This window comes from Peromyscus maniculatus, chromosome 18 (genome assembly GCF_049852395.1).
Source record: "Peromyscus maniculatus bairdii isolate BWxNUB_F1_BW_parent chromosome 18, HU_Pman_BW_mat_3.1, whole genome shotgun sequence".
NCBI classification, from domain to species: Eukaryota; Metazoa; Chordata; class Mammalia; order Rodentia; family Cricetidae; genus Peromyscus; species Peromyscus maniculatus.
In genome coordinates, this window is record NC_134869.1 from 5,789,092 (window position 1) to 5,807,780 (window position 18,689).

General features: G+C 38.9%; 1 long non-coding RNA gene and 1 pseudogene across 2 annotated transcripts in view; one reads left to right on the top strand and one right to left on the bottom strand.

Annotated features, from left to right (window-relative positions):
• The window catches only part of LOC143269376 (uncharacterized), an 81,305-nt gene that overhangs the window by 37,410 nt on the left and 25,206 nt on the right, over positions 1-18,689 (bottom strand). The gene's annotated exons all lie outside the window — the stretch shown is intronic.
• Positions 11,048-16,893, top strand: LOC143269374 (uncharacterized; annotated as a pseudogene). The gene is made up of 3 exons (XR_013045783.1): positions 11,048-14,550; positions 14,747-14,807; positions 15,700-16,893. The product of XR_013045783.1 is annotated as an uncharacterized LOC143269374 (transcript).

Genomic DNA, 18,689 nt, shown 5'->3' on the forward strand with positions numbered 1-18,689 from the left:
GTCCAGAAGAGAAGTCCTGGGCATGATGGGAGCTCTGGCCTGGAAGGGAAGTCCAGGACAGGATGGGAGCTCTGGTCCAGAAGGGAGGTCCGGGGCAGGATGGGAGCTGGGGGCTGGTCTCTAAGTCTCAGGAAGTGGCTGGGGTCTCAGGCAGATGGGCATGGGGGCAGGGCGTGGAGATTGCAGGGTCTGCTGGGGGTCTTGGAGAAGGGGATCCTTCCCTGTGGGGTAGAAGAGAACCTGCCCGTTGGCCAGAACCTGGGGCCAAGTTGGGCAGGTCTTCCCTGGAGTGACTGGCGCCCAGGGATGGGGTCCGGGCTAAGCTAGAACACATTTTTAAAATCAGGCAATAGCCTTACTGGTATGTGAGTCATTATCTCAATAGAATAGACATAATTAAATCAATAAATATATATCAGTTAATTATATTTCCCTGTATGCAACATGTTTCAGTAAAATACTTTGCTATAAAACATACAATATGATAATAATTGCTATAATTAGTAAGATAAAGCTATCAGAACAGGGCTAGATTATGAGTTGTGTGAACACTCTCCAGGATAAGTTAATCTTGCAATATCATAGATGCTTTAGATCTCTGTGAGAGAAGTGTTTACATCTATTTGGAACGTGCTTGATTGGGTATTTCTAGTGAAAAATCTGTTATATTGCGTTTGGCTTGGAAAAGATTTCATTTCCTAACTCTGATGCAGGCTTACCACCAATCATCACTCATAGAAAGCAAAATGTTGTCCAAGTGATCGTAACAATTATCCTTTTCTTTACTAAAAGAGAATGAGATCATTTTAATAATCAGAACGATTTTCCACAAAGTTAAAAAATCAGAAAGCTTCAAGCAAATTGCTCCAACTTTGGTGGAACAACTCTTATAGCCCTATCCATTTTCTATTACTGGCAAAGGACAGAACTGGAGTGCAGAGGGTGAGTGCTGGCCCGTGACTTCTTGTTGCTTAATTTTGATTAGATTCTTGTTGTTCTTGTTTAAGGGATCATAATATATTTATAGGTCTATGTTTGTGTCTTGTTTTATCAGTGATAATATCTATGTTGTTGATTTTATTAATTATATTCTAATTATACTGTTCATTTTCTGGAAAATGATGGAGCTTAAGCAATTTTATATTTAGAACACTTCATATGTTATGAGTTCCTTGAGTTTTGTTGGTTTGGGAAGTTTCTGTGGAGACACAGTTTTAGTTTTCTCTTCTTAATATGAGATATTTGCTTTTTCCCATTTTCAGGCATAACTGTGTTTTCCAGTTGTTGCTGTATTCATGGTCTGTGTTTTTGATGCTTAAGTGACTGACATGATTCATACATTGGCTGTGGATCTTTAATACCTTCTCGTATATTATTATGTCTTTTTCCTAATTAACCTCAGCCGTCAGCATGACATAACCTAGAGCCACCTGAGGTAACATCAATTGAGGGTGTGCTTAGATCAGACTATCTGATGGCTGTTTCTGAGAGAGACTGAGTTGATTATGATTGATGTCTGAAGTCTCTTCCACTGAGTTGTCAGTATCTCTAAGCATGTGGGCCTGGGCTGGATAAGAGAGTGAGCTGAGCAGGGGACAATGACAAAGCAAGAGGTAAAGCCAGGTAACACTGGTTCTCTGTGTTTTCCCTTTAGGTATTAGCTTGGGTTTATTTTATTTTATTTTATTTTATTATTTTATTTTATTTTATTTTATTTTATTTTATTTTATCAGCCATGGGTTCCCTTATTCTCCCCCCTCCCAACCCTCCCCTTACCCCCAACCTACCCCCCATTCCCACCTCTTCCAGGGCAAATCCTCCCCCCGAGGACTGCAATCAACCTGGCAGGTCCAGTCCCTTCCTCCCAGACTAAGGCAAGTGTCCCTGCATAAGCTCCAGGTTTCAAACAGCCAACTCATGCAATGAGCACAGGACTTGGTCCCAATGCCTAGTTGCCTCCCAAACTGATCAAGTCAATCAATTGTCTCACCTATTCAGAGGGCCTGATCCAGCTGGGGGCCCCTCAGCCTTTGGTTCATAGTTCATATGTTTCCATTCATTTGGCTATTTTTCTCAATAATTGAGTAGAACCAAAATTTATTAAGCCACAGTTGTCCTAGGGACCTCCATACTATATATATAGTCTCTATAGTTCTATGGGCTTTAGTCTGATTGTTCTTTATTTTATGTCTAGAATCCACCTATGAGTGAGTACATACCATGACTGTCTTTCTGGGTTTGGGTTACCTCACTCAGGATGATTTTTTCTAGTTCCATCCATTTGCCTGCAAATTTCATGCTTTCATTGTTTTTCTCTGCTGAGTAGTACTCCATTGTGTATATGTACCACATTTTTTCCATCCATTCTTCCGTTGATGGGCATCTAGGTTGTTTCCAGGTTCTGGTTATTACAAATAGTGCTGCTGTGAACATAGCTGAGCATGTATCTTTATGGTATGAATCAGTATTCCTTGGGTATATGCCCAAGAGTGGGATGGCTGGGTCTTGAGGTAGTTTGATTCCTAATTTTCTGAGAAACTGCCATACTGATTTCCACAGTGGTTGTACAAGTTTACATTCCCACCAACAGTGGAGGAGTGTTCCCTTTGCTCCACATCCTCTCCAACATTGGCTGTCATTGGTGTTTTTGATCGTAGCCATTCTGACAGGTGTAAGGTGGTATCTCAGAGTCGTTTTGATTTGCATTTCTCTGCTGATTAAGGATGTTGAGCATTTCTTTAAATGTCTTTCAGCCATTTGTGATTCTTGTTTTGTGAATTCTCTGTTTAGCTCTTTAGCCCATTTTTTAATTGGACTGTTCCAATTAAAAATGTATTTTTATGTCTAGTATTTTGATGTCTAGTTTCTTGAGTTGTTTATATACTGTGGAGATCAATCCTCTGTCAGATGTGGGGTTGGTGAAGAGCTTTTCCCAATCTGTTGACTGTCTTTTTGTCTTATTGACTGTGTCTTTTGCCCTGCAAAAGCTTCTTTTATATATATATATATATATATATTTTACAATACCATTCAGTTCTACATATCAGCCATGGGTTCCCCTATTCTCCTCCCTCCCACCCCCTCCGCTTACCCCCAACCTACCCCCCCATTCCCACCTCGTCCAGGACAAGTCCTCCCCCGAGGACTTTCTAAGACCTTTATCATGAAGGGGTGTTGGATTTTGTCAAAGGCTTTTTCAGCATCTAAGGAGATGATCATGTGGTTTTTTTCTTTCAGTTTGTTTATATGGTGTATTACATTGACTGATTTTCGTATGTTGAACCATCCTTGCATCCCTGGGTGAATCCTACTTGGTCGTGATGGATGATTGTTTTGATGAATTCTTGGATTCGGTTTGCCAATATTTTGTTGAGTATTTTTGCATCAATGTTCATGAGGGAGATTGGTCTGTAGTTCTCTTTCTTTGTTGCATCTTTGTGTGGTTTGGGTATCAGGGTAATTGTAGCCTCATAAAAAGAGTTTGGTAGTGTTCCTTCTGTTTCTATTGTGTGGAACACTTTGAAGAGGATTGGTATTAGTTCTTCTTTGAAAGTCTAGTAGAATTCTGCACTGAAAGCATCTGGTCCTGGGCTTTTTTTGGTTGGGAGACTTTTGATGATTGTTTCTATTTCTTTAGGGGTTATTGGTCTATTTAAATGGTTTATCTGGTCTTGATTTAATTTTGGTATGTGGTATTTATCCAGAAAATTGTCCATTTCTTCCTGGTTTTCCATTTTTGTGGAGTACATGTTTTTGAAGTATGATCTGATGATTCTCTGGATTTCCTCGTTGTCTGTTGTTATGTCTCCCTTTTCATTTCTGATTTTGTGAATTTGGGTGCTCTCTCTTTGCCTTTTGGTTACTTTGGCTAGGGGTTTGTCTATCTTGTTGATTTTTTCAAATGAACCAACTCTTTGTTTCATTGATTTTTTTTGTATTCTTCTCTCGTTTTCTATTTCGTTGATTTCAGCCCTCCATTTGATTATTTCCTGGCGTCTATTTCTCCTGGGTGAGTTTGTTTCTTTTTGTTCTAGAGCTTTCAGTTGTGCTGTTAATTCATTGGTATGGGATTGCTCCATCTTCTTTATGTGTGCATTTAGAGCTATTAATTTTCCTCTTAGCACTGCTTTCATAGTGTCCCATAAGCTTGGGTATGTTGTACTTTCATTTTCATTGAATTCTAGGAACTCTTTAAATTCTTTCTTTATTTCTTCCTTGACCCATTGATGTTTCAGGTGGGCATTATTCAGTTTCCATGAGTTTGTGGATTTTGTATAATTTTTGTTGTTGTTGAGGTCTAACTTTAAGAAATGGTGGTCTGATAAGATACAGGAGGTTATTCCATTTTTTTTGTATCTGTTATTATTTGATTTGTGTCCAAGCATGTAGTCAATTTTTGAGAAGGTTCCATGGGGTGCTGAGAAGAAGGTGTATTCTTTTGTGTTATGATGGGATATTCTGTAGATATCTATTAAGTCCATTTGAGTCATAACATCTGTTATGTCCTTTATTTCTTTGTTAAGTTTCAGTCTGGTAGATCTGTCTTTTGGTGAGAGTGATGTGTTAAAATCTCCCACTACTAATGTGTGGGGTTTGATGTGCATTTTAAATTTTAGTAGTGTTTCTTTTATGAATGTGGGTGCTTTTGTATTTGGAGCATAAATGTTTAGAATCGAGACTTCATCTTGGTGGATTTTTCCCATGATAAATATGTAATGTCCATCCTGGTCTCTTTTGATTGATTTTAGTTTGAAGTCTATTTTATTAGCTATTAGGATAGCTACACCAGCTTGTTTCTTAGATACATTTGCTTGGAAAGCCTTTTCCCAGCCCTTTACTCGGAGGTAGTGTCTGTCTTTGGAGTTAAGGTGTGTTTCTTGTATGCAGCAAATGGATGGGTCCTGTTTTCTTATCCATTCTGTTAGCCTGTGTCTTTTTATAGGTGAGTTGAGACCATTGATATTGATGGATATTAATGACCAGTGATTGTTAATTCCTGTTATTTTTGGTGGTTGTGTTGTCCTTCTATGGTGTATGTTGGTGTGGGATTATCCATTGCTTGATTTTTCATGGATGTGTTTAGCTTCTTTGGGTTGGATTTTCCCTTCTAGTGCTTTCTGTAGGGCTGGGTTTGTAAACAGGTATTGATTAAATCTGGTTTTATCCTGGAATATTTTGTTTATTCCGCCTATGGTGATTGAGAGTTTTGCTGGGTATAATAGTCTGGGTTGGCATCCATGGTTTTTTAGTGTCTGCATGAGGTTTCTCCATGATCTTCTAGCTTTCATAGTCTCTATTGAGTAGTCTGGTGTTATTCTGATGGGTTTGCCTTTATATGTTACTTGGTCTTTTTCCTTTGCGGCTCTTAATAATTTTTCTTTGTTCTGTGTGTTTAGTGTTTTGATTATTATGTGGCGAGGGGACTTTTTTTTGGATCCAGCCTATTCAGTGTTCTGTAAGCTTCTTGTATCTTCATAGGTATTTCTTTCTTTAGGTTAGGAAAGTTTTCTTCTATGATTTTGTTGAATATATTTTCTGTGCCTTTGAGTTGGTATTCTTCTCCTTCTTCTATCCCTGTTATTCTTAGGTTTGGTCTTTTCATGGTGTCCCAAATTTCCTGGACGTTTTGTGTTACGACTTTTTTGTTTTTAGTGTTTTCTTTGACTGACGAATCTATTTTCTCTATTGTGTCTTCAGTGTCAGAGATTCTCTGTTCCATCTCTTGCAATCGGTTGGTTATGCTTGTTTCTGTAGTTCCTGTTCGTTTTGTCAGGATTTCTATTTCCAGCATTCCCTCAGCATGTGTTTTCTTTATTGTTTCAAATTCATTTTTCAGATCTTGGAATGTTTCTTTCATCTGTTTAATTGCTTTTTCTTGGCTTGATTTGATTTCTTCCCATTTTTTTGTTCATTTTTTCTTCCATTTCTTTAAGGGAGTTTTTTATTTCCTCTTTAATGGAGTTTTTCATTTCCTCTTTAAGGGAAGTTTTCATTTCTTCTTTAATGGAGTTTTTCATTTCCTCTTTAAGGAAAGTTTTTATTTCCTTTTTAAGGTAGTTTTTCATTTCGTCTTTAAGGAAACTTTTTATTTCCTCTTTGAGGGAATGTTTTATTTCTTCTTTAAGGGCCTCTATCATCTTCTTAAAGTAATTTTTAGGGTTGATTTCTTCTGTTTCTTCTGTCATGGTATGTTTAGGTCTTGCAGATGTAGAATCACTAGGTTCTGATGTTGCCATATAGGTCTTTATGTTGTTGCCTGTATTTTTGCACTGGCGTCTACTCATCTCTTCCTCTGTGCGGTGCAGGTGGTGTCTGTGTCTGAGAGTGCCTCTCTTGTTCTAATTTTTAGTCTTGGTTTAGTAGGGGTTCTTGGTTAAATTGGTGCTATTGGGCTATTTCTTCAGGGGCAGCTGATTTCAGTCAGTGAATTATATACTTATGATTCTGGTGATCTGGTTTGGTGGCTGGGTAGTACCTTCTTCTGTGTTCCCAGGTCACGTTTTGTTCATTTGTCAACTCCTCAGCTGATCTTGTTTCTTCAGACTTCAGACTGTAGGCATCTGAATCCTCTCCCAGATGGGTTTCAGTTGAGCAGCGTAGTCTCACCAACACCTCCAAGTTTTTGGGTTTCACAGGATCAGCAGCTGGGCCCTGGGTTGTCCTCAGAGGGAGTGTTCAGGTTCATTCTTGTTCTGACCCACGAAGATAGCTTCTTCCCCAGGTGTTGGGATTAGGGACGTCCCTGTTCCAAGCTGCATCTGCTTGTCTCCGTCCCTGGGCTTGTCTACCTCTGTGGTCCGCCGTGGGGCCTGTATGTCCCTGTCAGCTTCTGATTATTTAAGAAGATGTGTAGCTTCTCAAAGCTTGGGCTTCAAGTCAGAGCAATCATTGCTTGGACACTAAAGAACTCTGATCCTCCTTGCTCCCCATATCTTGCAGGTATGACAGGTGTGGTTCTAAAGTTTTTTGTCTTGCTTGGTGTCCCAGTCCCACCATTGGGGCCCTTATGTGGTTACAGAAGATGGTTGGTTCAGCCTCTGTGTTCTTTATTACAAGGAGTCCTCACTGAGGTCATCCTTATAGATTCTAGGAAGTTTGCACTGTACTGTTTCCACATCCCCTGCTGAAAACTCCACTATTCTAGTCAACTCTGTTAGCATGAATCATAAAAGTTCTTATTAATAAAATCAAACCCGAGGCCAGTTATTAGGGTGAATACTGAAAGGTCAGAGAGACAGAACTAGCCACAGCTTTCTCACCTCGCCGGATCCTCAGTTGGTCTTGTCTCCTCAGACTGGAGGCCTCTGAGTCCTCATCCGGAATGGGTCTCAGCTGAATTACTGCTCAAAGCCTGAAGCTCAACCAGGCCAAATGCTTAACCAGCCAAAAACTTCTAGTTTCTGGTCCTCACACCTTATATATCTTTCTGCTTTCTACCACCACTCCCTGGGATTAAAGGCTGGCTTTCTGGGATTAAAGGCGTGTGTTACCATGCTTGGCTATTTCCAATGTAGCCTTGAACTCACAGAGATCCAGAGGGATTTCTATCTCTGGAATGCTAGGATTAAAGGTGTGAGTGCCACCATTTTCTAGCCTTTATATCTAGTGGCTGTCTGTTCTCTGACCCCAGATAAATTTATTAGAGTACACAATATTTTGGGGAACACAATACCACCACATTTCCTCTCTTTTTGTCTAAAATTAAAAAAGCTTATAACTAATACAAGAAAAACTATCCAATAAGCATATACAATATATACAGCCAAAAATTACATTAATGATGTCTAGTCCATTAACATTTGACAGATTCAGATAAAAAACTCCATTATATGTATTAACAATGTCCATTCCAGTAACATCTGAAAAACTCAGACTAAAAAATTTTCATTACTTATCTTATTTAAAACAAGTAGTTCCTTTTTAAAAGTAGATTCCATAATCTCCCTTTTTATCTTATCATATCCATATTCTCTCTTTTTTCTTTTCATAATACATTCAGTAGTCTACCTTTTGTCATTTTTATATCTTCCCCTTTTTCTTCAGTGTAGATTCAATGATCTACCTATTTATCCTATTATTTCTTTATCTTTTTTCTCAGAGTAGATTCGATGATCTATCTCATATCTATATTCTCTTTTTCTTTTTGCTTTCTAGGGGTGAAGATATCTTTAGGGAATCTTGAAAAGAAAATTTTGGGGTTAATCATCAAGTCCTGTATCGTTTGTCCAGTCTCTGCATAATAGGAAAGTTCAGGGCTTGTTTCAAGTCCTTGTTTGAGTAGTCTGTCAAGCTGGATCATCTCAACTAGTCCTCTCGAAATTGTTCTGACCAGTTTGTAGTCCAAAGTCGATTTTTCCATGGTGTTAATCGGCTTAATGGCTTTGTCATAGTCCATGTGGAATTATCTTTGTAGGATCCTGTCATCCTTTTGAAGATTTCAAAGTCACTGTTAGGCATGGTCATAGTTTCCTGCAGACTTTTTTTTTTTGCCTCCTCTGTGGTTTGGAGCAATCACAGTCTGATAAATTTCTGTCTCTCGGAACCATGAACATTCTTCCCTAGAACAGAAAATCTTCACAGCAATTTCTCCCCACCATTTGTCTTGCCAAACTTTTCTAAACTGACCTTTGCCGATGCTTTCTTGTAACACGATGGTCCTGGCAATTCTTCTCTGAACCAGCAGCAGTAAACCCTTCATCCCAGGTAGCAGCATCACCGCAGTCACCAACACGATGAGAAGGAGCTGGCAACGTGGAGCAGTAGCTACTGCTTCCATGGTCCCACCACTGTTTGTGGCTCAGTCCGGGCCAAAGCTTCTCCCAAGCCTCCTAGGCCAGCCTCAAACTCAGGATCCTCCTGCCTCTGTCTCCTTCAGCAAATCCTACCGGTGTGCGCCAACACAACCGCCTGAGTGTAGCTTGGGCCTGAGCTGGGGCTCAAAAGGCCACAGGCAAACAGCTTTTTCATGAATTCGTAACACGAACGTTGGGCGCCAGATGTAGCATGAATCTTAAAAGTTCTTATTAATAAAATCAAACCTGAGGCCAGTTATTGGGGTGAATACTGAAAGGTCAGAGAGACAGAACTAACCACAGCTTTCTCACCTCGCCGGATCCTCAGTTGGTCTTGTCTCCTCAGACTGGAGGCCTCTGAGTCCTCATCCGGAATGGGTCTCAGCTGAATTACTGCTCAAAAGCCTGAAGCTCCACCAGGCCAAATACTTAACCAGCCAAAAACTTCTAGTTTCTGGTCCTCACACCTTATATATCTTTCTGCTTTCTACCACCACTCCCTGGGATTAATGGCTGGCTTTCTGGGATTAAAGGCATGTGTCACCATGCTTGGCTATTTCCAATGTAGCCTTGAACTCACAGAGATCCAGAGGGATTTCTATCTCTGGAATGCTAGGATTAAAGGTGTGAGTGCCACCATTTTCTAGCCTTTGTATCTAGTGGCTGTCTGTTCTCTGACCCCAGATAAATTTATTAGAGTACACAATATTTTGGGGAACACAATACCACCACAGAACTCTCCATGTCTTTCTCCCCATCCCTTTCTTACTTACCTGACCCCTCCTGTTACAATCCCCAACTGCCTCCAGTGTACCCACTAAATCTATTCTAGTTTCTTCTCAGGAAGATCCATGCATCTTTCCTAAAGCCTTTCTTGTTACTCAGCCTCTCTGCATCTATAGATTCTATTTACTGTGATTGTACTTTACATAATTACTAATACCCAGTTATAAGTGAGTATATACCATGATTGTCTATGTTCTTCTGGATTTCCTTACTCAGAATCATAAAGAACTCAAGAAATTAGACAATAACAATCCAAGCAATCGAATTATCATGATGTGAACCTCTAAACAGAATTCTCAGTAGAGGAATCTAAAGTGGCTGAGAAACACTTGAAGAAATGTTCAGTATCCTTAGCCATCAAGGAAATGCTTATCAAAACTACTTTGAGATTTCACCTTACACCTGTCACAATGATTAAGATCATCAACACAAGTGACAGTTAATGCTCATGAGCACCTGGAACACGGAGATTCATTGCTGTTTCCAAGTGCAGACCTGTACAGCCACTGTGGAAATCAAAATGCAATCCTGAGAAAATTGGGAATCAATCTACCTCAACACCCAGCTATACCACTCTTGGGCATATACTTAAAAGGTGCTCCTCCCTTCTACCACAAAGACACTTGCTCAACTATGTTCACAATGGCTTTATTTGTTATAGCCAGAAATTGTTATGTCTGTGAGAGATTGTGTTGATTGAATACTAATATGGGAAGACTCTACCACATAGGCTGGCAATATTCCTAAGAAAAGTGTCCTGGGATAGAAAAGGAAGCTTTTTTTTTCTGAGCACGAGACAGTGACTAGGCAAGAGAGAATGCCAGGAAACAAACTTTGCTCATGGGTTTTGCCTTCAATTGTTAGCTTGAGTTTCTATCCTGAGCTCCCAAAATGATGGAGTGTGAACTGACACAATCAGCCAGATAAACACATTCATTGCCTGAGCTGTTTTGGGTTAGAGGATTTAATCACAGCAGGATAAAAAAAAAGTTAGAACAAAAAGTGGAACAACAAAAGTAATTTTTTTGCTAGGCAGATCCTGGGAATGTTGCCTTTTAAAAGAATGTGGATGATATCAAGACTTTAGGTGCAAAACCATAGAAAGTTGCACACAGTACTCAATTGGCTGTTCTCCTAAAACCAGGAAGATGAGAATGTTACAGAAAATAGAGACTGAGATCATAGGATTTCAGTTAAGTAGATAGACTCCATAAAAAAATCAAGCTAAAGGTCATTTATATGATATTTTGGCTCCAAAAACTTTCTTATTCTGCCTATTCACTGGAAATTTAGCATAGCAGAATTAAAATATAATGGCTAATTCCTTACTTGGAATATTGAATCTGTTGGATGGTTATTACTGATGACTCATTCAGATCTAGAGTGAAAAGAAAACAAGTGCAGCAGAAAGAAATGAAAATGATAAGGTACTTTCAGATGGCAGTCAAGTGCTGAAATAGGCAGGAAATTTCAAAGAGTTTATCACCATTATAAAGACTTGCTAGAGAAGGGAAGCCTAGCAATATGCCCTAAGGGGAAGACTCCATCCTGTTAAACCTTCAATTTGTGGAAGCAGTAATCAAAGGGATTCCTGGTCCCAGGAAGCATCTCTTACAAAACCCAGTGCACCTGTGGTCCAAGCATGTTAGTGTCCACCCCAATTAAGAAATCAAACTTTGCAGAATCACCCATAGTGTGCTGGTCCTGGATACAAGAAAGAATCAAAATTTAAGGTCATGAATTCTTAGTCTATGGTTACAGTTCAGCATTTTTGGAGGAATCTATGTTTGGGAGAGGCAGAAAACCAGTAAGGAGATTGTGAGAGTTCATTGCGTGAAGCTGTGAGGATTGAAGCCTGATGTTGTTAGCTGCTTTTTTTTTTAATTCTTTACTCTTTAGGGGGCGTGCCTCTTAGTTCTCAAAAACCACACACATAGAAGCTTATTCTTTCTTATAAATTATCAGCCTTAACTTGCCTTGTTTCTAGACAGTTTTCTTAACTTAAATTTTCCCATCTATGTTTTGCCTGTGGGCTTTTGTCTTCCTCTCTTCTGTATATTGCAATGGGATGTTCAGTATGTTAAATGTGTTGCTCTAATTAGTTAATAAATAAAACACTGATTGGCCAGTAGCCAGGCAGGAAGTATGCTGGCTGTATCCTTGAACACACAGAGATCTACCAAGCTCTGCCTACCAAGTGCTGGGATTAAAGGCATGCATACCAACGCCCAACCTTTGCTATGGCGATAATAGCTCTGACACCTGGGCAACTTTATTTATTAACATACAATTAAAATCACATTTCAGTACAAATAAAATATCACCATATAGTCTTCTATGATAGTCAAACTTATAGTCATGTTAAGTTTTCTAGGTATACCTAGATATAATTCAATTACGTAGGTAATCTTCAAACACTTCAAAGACCTACAAGATATAACGTTTAAAATGTTTTAAAAATTTAGACTTTCTGGACAGTGAAACATGTCTGCTCCAGGCAGCACCAATTTACTTCAAAAAGGAAGATGGACATCAAAGACACTCTATATAGAGTTTATCTTCACCTTGACAAAAATAGCCATTTGGGCAAGAAACTGTTTTGACTGGACTGCTTGATTGACTGGACATGCAGGACCCACAAAAAGGTGACTACTAGACTTTACTTGGCAAAATGGTCCTTCAGGTTCTTGCTTCGCAGAGGAAACTGCCAGACATTCTACAGGACACAGAGAAAAATGACTGGAAAACTCTAGGCCTGTGGACTAAAGACAGATGCCCCAACTTTACAAAAGAACATTAGGTGTCAGTCTTGCCTTGGGTCCAATCTTCCCTAATTATATCTCCATTTCTATGTTTTGGGATATGAATGATACTCTGTATGCTGGAAAAATGGAACTTGATTCTTTGATTTTACAAGATGTGACTGTCAAGAGATTTTCTTCAGTGTCAGAAGAGACTTTGGACATTTGAACAGTGTAGGGGCTCTTGCAGACTATGAAGATTATTGAAGTGACTAAATGCATTTTCTACATGGATGACCATGAGCCTATACTGACTTGAGTCAGAATATACTTGATTAGATGAAAAATCTCCCAGATATTATGATGTATTTGAACATGTGTCTCTCCTTGGTGACTTCTTTATATTCCTTGTGAAACTTTTAGTAGAGGGAGGTTTTCTGGATGAAATTCCTCACTGGGGATGTGATATTCATCTTTATAGTCTCAACAAATTTCCTTTTGTTTGTATTTACTGTGTTGTGATTGAAACAAATCAGCCAACTTCCTTGTATTGTCATGCTTTCACTACCACTATAGACTCTATCTATAAATCACATAAGATACATTAGAAGCAATTGGTATCCAGCACTAATGCAGTTTGGTAGCCTGCTCTTTTATTTTTTTGTTTGTTTTTGAAGACAAGGTTTGCCTGTGTAGCCCTGGCTGTCCTGAAAGGAGCTCTGTAAACTATGATGCCCTCTAACACAGAGATCCCCCTGACTGTGGATCCCAAGTCCTGGGATTAAAGGTGGTCCAACATTCCTGGCATTTTTGTTTTTATATTATTGGATGATGGGCCTGGGATGCATGTTTTTGTACATGTCAAGCATAGGCTCTTGTGCTGAGCTTCACCCATTTTGTGAACTTTAAAATTTGGCAGAGGGTATCATTTTCTTTCTCAGGATGGCATGTATTTATGACATTAATACTGCGTGGGCCTTCTGAGTCACTGGAATGCAGGTACATGACCTTTTTCCTGCCTGTTTTTTTTTTTGAATTTTTAAATGAATATGAATAATTTCCTATATGCATAAATACACACCACAAGGGTAACTGGTTCTCACAGTGATTTAGTGATGGGCTCAGAAACCCTGAACTTGGAATAATGGATAGTTCTGACTCCCCATGTAATTAAAGGCAATTGAGTCTACTTATATGCAAGACCAGCAAAAGCTCTTTACTACTGTGTCATCTCTTCTGCCCTTTGTTGATTATTTATGATCATTATTCATATTGCTAATGTTTTCATCTGTCCATTTGTAAATATTACAACATGCAGTACCTTTTAGTAAAATCTTATTGATGTTAGAGTTTAAATTGTGGCACTTCAGGTTTCTGGAAGATGAAAACAACTGGAGTGAAAACATAACTCTTTGTAGGAACTTCATTAAAAACCTCTTGAGTACTTTCTATTTTTTTGTTTATTTGATTTTAGCAGGGGAGAGAGGGACTTAATATATTCTACTGGGCCAGATTGCATAGACTAGGGTACAATTCAACTCAGAGGCACCTGCCTTTGCATACTGAGTGCTGAGGTTAAAGGTGTGAGAAAATACACCCAGCTTGTCCAGCCCATTTTTTCTTTTTTTTTTTTTTATTTTTTGAGACAGGGTTTCTCTGTGTAGCTTTGAGCCTTTCCTGGAACTCACTTGGTAGCCCAGGCTGGCCTCAAACTCACAGAGATCCGCCTGGCTCTGCCCCCCCCCCAGTGCTGGGATTAAAGGCGTGTGCCACCACCGCCATTTTTTCTTTTTAGCTAGTAATTATTCATACAATTTCTCTCATGTATATTCTGTACTGTGGATCTGTTTCTTTGTCTCACTATGTTTGCTATTATGTATTTCTCTTGCAAGATGATAGCCCATTCAAAGGATACAGAAATGTCAGAGGTGACCCTCCTATTCAGTTTCCTTCTAAAGTGACATGGTAGTTACACTATAATGTCTATGTCATAAAATAAATGTAAGGAGTACCAGAATTATATAAATATACAGTCAAAGAAGTATACATTTACAATATTATCAAATTCATGCTTTCTGTTGTATACATGTATGGAATGTTTTAGAATGTAGTGACCTATGATGATGTGCATGTTGACTTCACTTGGGAAGAATGGATTTTGCTGGATCCTTCCCAGAAGAATCTCTACAAAGATGTGATGCTGGAGACCTACAGGAACCTCACTACCATAGGTAAGACTGAAATTTCCTTCATGTTTTCAAATAAAGGGACAACTATTCCTTGGTTATTGATGCTCTTCTCTAATTTGATTGAAAAAGAAGAATGGGTGAGTGAATCAGACATGGTTCTAATGTTCACTGAGAATAGTAACTTAAATTTTGCAGTTTTTCAATGATATGTCATACCGTTTCTGGTACTATATTTTAGGATACATTTGGGAAGACCATAATACTGAAGAGCATTTTCAAAGCTCTAGAAGACATGAAAGGTAATTTTTATCTGCAATTTGATGCAAATGTGCCTCTGAATAAATTGTAATGTGTTCTAGAAGTTTTAACATGAACATCAGTGTAACTAAGTACCACTTAAAGTGCATTGATGATCATTAAATTCTCACAAAACCATAAACCTCAATTTTAGGTAGGTTAATTTACAAGACATTCTTTTAAGAAGGAAGACAAGGAAACAATGCCTCAAGAGATGTGACCATTTGAATCATAGCACCATAAGAGAGATGCTATAGAACTGCCAATCCATTTATTTCATACTACTCATATTACAAAATTATACACAGTGAAGAGGTGATATATATCTGCAAAACATTCTAGTAAGTAAAGAGTCCATAATAAAGCTAGAATTGCTCTTATACTTGTTGTGACTGTGCATTTAGAGTCCAGAGTCACTGGGAATTGTTGTGGAGAAACCTTAATCCCTATACCACAAGTCTATGAGGACAGAAAGTTAAACTAAATTCAATGTGGAAATCTTTTATTTGTTATTCTTCCTTTACTAGGTATATCATACATTACTCTGGATACAAGCCATATGAACATAGGGATGTGCAAATAAATAACATACCTCTCTTTCAGAGCAGTTAGACAATAAGTAGCAGTACCCATATTGAATATACTTGTTAAAATTGATTCAAGTATACAAGTAATTGTTTTTCTAGCTTCATTGTTAATACATAAATAAACTCACACTACAGAAAAGTCCTGAGTTCTAGGACTGTAAATACCACATCAACACAGTGATAAAATCCTAAAATCTGATTCCTTTTTACAGGTGGACCAAATTGTTAAATTAATTCTTACAGATGTAAAGAGTCAACAGCATGTTGATTATGGTAAAGATTTTACATGTGCCAATTTTCCTTGTAGGCATGAAAGAAGCTAAACTGGAGAGAAACCTTCTGTATATACTCAATGTGGTAAAAACTTTGCATATGATAGTCATCTTCAAAGGCATAAAAAATCACATACTGGAGAGAAGCCCTATGAATGCAATGAGTGTGGTAAAGCCTTTGTACAACACAATAATCTTCAAAGGCATGAAAGAACACATACTGAAGAGAAATCCTATGAATGTAATCAGTGTGGTAAAGCCTTTTCATGTCAGAGTTCTCTTCAAATTCATAACAGAACACATACTGGAGAGAAGCCCTATGAATGTAATCAGTGTGGCAAAGTCTTTGGACGACACAGTTATCTTCAAAGACATGAAAGAACACATACTGGAGAGAAACCCTATGAATGCAATCAGTGTGGTAAAGCCTTTGCTCATCACAATAATTTTCAACTGCATAAAAAACACATACTGGAGAGAAACCCTATGAATGTAATCAGTGTGGTAAAGTCTTTGGACGACACAGTTATCTTCAAAGACATGAAAGGACACATACTGGAGAGAAACCCTATGAATGTAGTCAGTGTGGTAAAGCCTTTGCACAACAAAGTCATCTTCTAAGGCATGAAAGAACACACACTAGGGAGAAGTCCTATTAATGCAATCAGTGTGGTAAAACCTATGCTCATCACAGTATTCTTCAAATTATTAAAAGAACACATATTAGGGAGAAATCCTATGAATGTAATCAATGTGGTAAAGCCTTTCCATGTAACAGAACTTCTAAATAATTAAAGTATATAAATGATCATTAGGAACATGATGCCTCAGTATTAACATGTTTTTATGGACAATTTGAATTACAAGTCAAATGCAATCCAAAGACAATATCTAACAATTTATAACAGAAAAACTGATTACAAGGCTACATGCAAAATGGAAACACTCAGAATGTTCAATGGGATTATGAAAACACAGTGCAAACATTGACACAATGTGACTTCTATATATACCACAAAAGATACAACAGTGAACAATGTGTACAATATTTTGAAAGAATATAAAGGAAGGAGAGAAAAAGTCAAGACCAAAAGCAGGAAAATATAACTAAGTTTGAATCAAAGGAACAAAAGAAAATCAGCCAGGAAAACTGTGTTCTTGACCAATGTTATCCTTTATTCTATGTGTATAAAAATGAAATAAACACAGATTTCCCAACTCCCTCAAAATTAACTCAAAGTGATCCTTAAACTGTTAACTTTCTGACCTATCAAATATTGGTGTGTCTTCCAAAGAGGCACCATGTCCTACAGCTGTCCCTGCCAATGGAGGCAATCTCCTCCAGAGCCTACTATGGCTCTACAGCCCCTCATGCCTCCTTGTTGTTTCAGACAAACCCAGACCCAATCATGTCCAATCACAAAACAATGTTGGAAATAAATTGATGACTGCTTTCTCCCACATAGATTATGTCACAAGCTGTGGCATCTACCCTTTATACCTGTCAATGTCATGCAAACCTGAGACACCATTAAAACTCAGAAACTCCTCTTCTGCCCCAGAACTGAGCTTCACTGAATGGTGCCTGATAGTAGCAAAAAGTTGAAAACATTCTAATCATGTAGTGCTGAAGGATGATGCCTATCATCTCCTTTCTACTAGTTTCCAGACTATCTGTAGCTTTTGTTAGACACACATGAAGATGGAGTGTAACATTCAGAGCTTCTAGAAAGCATACATTCAGTTTTTTAACATGTCTTCCTATTACACATGAAAATCAATGCCTGTATGTTCACATTGGACAGTGATATCACAAGTTTCCCATGCTAGGGTGGCAGAGACTACCTAACCCTCTCCAATGAATCCACACTCAAAGCAAAGAGGCCAAAGGCCACTGCACAGGTTACCACACGGACCGACAGAAACTCAGTCTGGCTCATGGTCCATCTCAATCCAAGAAGGTCAGACTGATAGCTCAGCCAACTTGATCCTCCTGATATGTGACAGTGATGCCCATGTTCACTATGGTACAGATTGTGGTCTTCCTTACTGCTCCCTATAGCAAAACAACAAGAGAATCCTGGAAAATACTTGCAAGCTACCTCCCACCTGTATCCCTGGTTGCTAATCCTTCCCAGAGTCCCTCATTAGCTAGGCCTTCCCAGCTGGGCTTCAGGACATTGGCAGTTAACACACTGGGTGAGTAGAGATCTGATAACTCAGAAAGCCCAAGCCGTCCTAGGTCTTCCTGTCTACACTAAGGTGAGACAGGGCCCTCATCTGGGAAATTTCTACTCTAGTAAAATCTTCCATTCTCCCAGAGCATTTCCTGATCCTCTTCTAAGACACAGGCTTCTATGTGTGCACATTCCATTCCACACTCAATGTCCAGGGCAGGCAACCCTTTGCTTCATAGCTGATGGTCCTGCAGCCATACACAGGTCACATTCAAATAGTATGTGTTGTTAAACAAAAGATGCCATGGGTTACAGTGTAGCAGGAATCTTAAAAGTTCTTATTAATAAAATCAAACCTGAGGCCAGTTATTGGGGTCAATGCTGGTAGATCAGAGAGACAGAAAAAGCCACAGCTATCTCACCTCGCCGGATCAGCTGGTCTTGTCTCCTCAGACTGGAGGCCTCTGAGTCCTCATCCGGAATAGGTCTCAGCTGAATTACTGCTCAAAAGCCTGAATGCTTAACCAGCCAAACGCTTAACCAACCAAAAGCTTCTAGTTTCTGGTCCTCACGCCTTATATATCTTTCTGCTTTCTACCACCACTCCCTGGGATTAAAGGCTGGCTTTCTGGGATTAAAGGTGTGTGTCAGCATGCTTGGCTATTTCCAATGTGGCCTTGAACTCACAGAGATCCAGAGGGATTTCTATCTCTGGAATGCTAGGATTAAAGGTGTGAGTGCCACCATTTTCTAGCCTTTGTATTTAGTGGCTGTCTGTTCTCTGACCCCAGATAAATTTATTAGAGTACACAATATTTTGGGGAACACAATACCACCACATTACAGCA